Consider the following 2,500-nt stretch of genomic DNA (forward strand, 5'->3'; position numbering starts at 1 on the left):
ATACTTGACGCTTTTTCATTAGAAAATGATTGCTTAAATTCGAACGATTCAACGATTTTTCTGGACGATTATCGGCCCGCGTAAAAAGACCCTTAATGGTTATGGGATCCATAGGGAGGAGCATGTGACAGAAAAACTGAATGCATGCTTTGGCAGCGGTGGGATTCGAACCCACGCCTCCAAAGAGACTGGAGCCTAAATCCAGCGCCTTAGAACCGCTCGGCCACGCTACCCGGCTGCAAAGGCTGAGCGCATTGCGCCTCCTCGGGGCTCAGACCTTTCTGTGGCTGGCGACTCCCTGTGGAAGCTAAGTCAGGCCCAATCCTTTCCTCAGCAGTGGCTACAGAAATAGGTTCACTTCATATACTGTGTGCACACACTCCACACGGGAGGAGTCAACCAAATAAAGACCCTGCATTGGGATTTTTAAAGCTCTATGAAAAACCGGGCCGAATTTTCTGGCCGTGGCGAGTTGGGCTGAAGCAGCATATGACAGAAAACAAAAACATGCTCTGGCAGCGTGGGATTCGAACCCACGCCCCCGAAGAGACTGGAGCCTTAATCCAGCGCCTTAGACCGCTCGGCCACGCTAACCTGCTGCAAGCGTGGCACCTTGCGTCTTCTCAGGGCTCAGTCCTTTCTGCGGCCGGCAATTCCCCGTGGAAGCCGAGTCAGCCGGATCCTTTCCTCAGCAGTGGCTACAGAATTTTAGTTTACTTCATATACTGTGTGCACACACTCCATACAGGGAGGGGGGTCAACCATTAAATGTCACTGTTTCGGCATTATTCTGCTTCTTTGCTGTCAAGGGTTCCATGGTGTAATGGTTAGCACTCTGGACTCTGAATCCTAGCGATCCGAGTTCAAATCTCGGTGGGACCTTAAGTCTTTTCTCCCTTTCTCTCGACAGAGCAGGTCGGGGGAAGGGGGGTTTAAAGGGGTTATCCAGCGCTACAAAAACATGGCCACTTTCCCCCTAAGTAGAGCCACACCACTGGGGCAGGAGAAAATGCCGACCAGGGAACCGTGGAGGAAGGAATGTTGGACTTGCCCTGAAGAACCATGTCTAAATTGCTGGGACAGTCTTGTTACGCGCACAGATAAATTGTTTAAAGCGCTCGTTTAGCGGACGACAAGCCATGATTTTGAGTTCAGCTCAAAAGGGGCGATCAATGACATACCAACCATTTTACTTCGTCCTTTAATACTTGACGCTTTTTCATTAGAAAATGATTGCTTAAATTCGAACGATTCAACGATTTTTCTGGACGATTATCGGCCCGCGTAAAAGACCCTTAATGGTTATGGGATCCATAGGGAGGAGCATGTGACAGAAAAACTAATGCATGCTTTGGCAGCGGTGGGATTCGAACCCACGCCTCCAAAGAGACTGGAGCCTAAATCCAGCGCCTTAGACCGCTCGGCCACGCTACCGGCTGCAAGGCTGAGCGCATTGCGCCTCCTCGGGGCTCAGACCTTTCTGTGGCTGGCGACTCCCTGTGGAAGCTAAGTCAGCGCAATCCTTTCCTCAGCAGTGGCTACAGAAATAGGTTCACTTCATATACTGTGTGCACACACTCCACACGGGAGGAGTCAACCAAATAAAGACTTGCTTGGGATTTTTAAAGCTCTATGAAAAACCGGGCCGAATTTTCTGGCCGTGGCGAGTGGGCTGAAGCAGCATATGACAGAAAACAAAAACATGCTCTGGCAGCGGTGGGATTCGAACCCACGCCCCCGAAGAGACTGGAGCCTTAATCCAGCGCCTTAGACCGCTCGGCCACGCTACCTGCTGCAAGCGTGGCACCTTGCGTCTTCTCAGGGCTCAGTCCTTTCTGCGGCCGGCAATTCCCCGTGGAAGCCGAGTCAGCCGGATCCTTTCCTCAGCAGTGGCTACAGAATTTAGTTTACTTCATATACTGTGTGCACACACTCCATACAGGAGGGGGGGTCAACCATTAAATGTCACTGTTTCGGCATTATTCTGCTTCTTTGCTGTCAAGGGTTCCATGGTGTAATGGTTAGCACTCTGGACTCTGAATCCAGCGATCCGAGTTCAAATCTCGGTGGGACCTTAAGTCTTTTCTCCCTTTCTCTCGACAGAGCAGGTCGGGGGAAGGGGGGTTTAAAGGGGTTATCCAGCGCTACAAAAACATGGCCACTTTCCCCCTAAGTAGAGCCACACACCACTGGGGCCGGAGAAAATGCCGACCAGGGAACCGTGGAGGAAGGAATGTTGGACTTGCCCTGAAGAACCATGTCTAAATTGCTGGGACAGTCTTGTTACGCGCACAGATAAATTGTTTAAGCGCTCGTTTAGCGGACGACAAGCCATGATTTTGAGTTCAGCTCAAAAGGGGCGATCAATGACATACCAACCATTTTTACTTCGTCCTTTAATACTTGACGCTTTTTCATTAGAAAATGATTGCTTAAATTCGAACGATTCAACGATTTTTCTGGACGATTATCGGCCCGCGTAAAAGACCCTTAATGGTTA

General features: G+C 50.2%; 6 non-coding genes across 6 annotated transcripts; 2 read left to right on the forward strand and 4 right to left on the reverse strand.

Moving 5' to 3' along the window:
- Positions 1–150: 150 nt before the first annotated feature.
- TRNAL-UAG (transfer RNA leucine (anticodon UAG)) lies at positions 151–233 on the reverse strand. The gene has a single exon. It is a non-coding gene; the product is annotated as a tRNA-Leu (tRNA).
- Positions 234–508: 275 nt separating this feature from the next.
- TRNAL-AAG (transfer RNA leucine (anticodon AAG)) lies at positions 509–594 on the reverse strand. The gene has a single exon. It is a non-coding gene; the product is annotated as a tRNA-Leu (tRNA).
- Positions 595–809: 215 nt separating this feature from the next.
- On the forward strand, positions 810–882 carry TRNAQ-CUG (transfer RNA glutamine (anticodon CUG)). Its single transcript has one exon. It is a non-coding gene; the product is annotated as a tRNA-Gln (tRNA).
- A 470-nt stretch (positions 883–1,352) lies between these two features.
- TRNAL-UAG (transfer RNA leucine (anticodon UAG)) lies at positions 1,353–1,434 on the reverse strand. Its single transcript has one exon. It is a non-coding gene; the product is annotated as a tRNA-Leu (tRNA).
- A 274-nt stretch (positions 1,435–1,708) lies between these two features.
- TRNAL-AAG (transfer RNA leucine (anticodon AAG)) lies at positions 1,709–1,790 on the reverse strand. Its single transcript has one exon. It is a non-coding gene; the product is annotated as a tRNA-Leu (tRNA).
- Positions 1,791–2,003: 213 nt separating this feature from the next.
- On the forward strand, positions 2,004–2,075 carry TRNAQ-CUG (transfer RNA glutamine (anticodon CUG)). The gene has a single exon. It is a non-coding gene; the product is annotated as a tRNA-Gln (tRNA).
- The last annotated feature ends 425 nt before the right edge of the window (positions 2,076–2,500 follow it).

This window comes from Dendropsophus ebraccatus, unplaced genomic scaffold (assembly GCF_027789765.1).
Source record: "Dendropsophus ebraccatus isolate aDenEbr1 unplaced genomic scaffold, aDenEbr1.pat pat_scaffold_908_ctg1, whole genome shotgun sequence".
Lineage (NCBI taxonomy): Eukaryota > Metazoa > Chordata > Amphibia > Anura > Hylidae > Dendropsophus > Dendropsophus ebraccatus.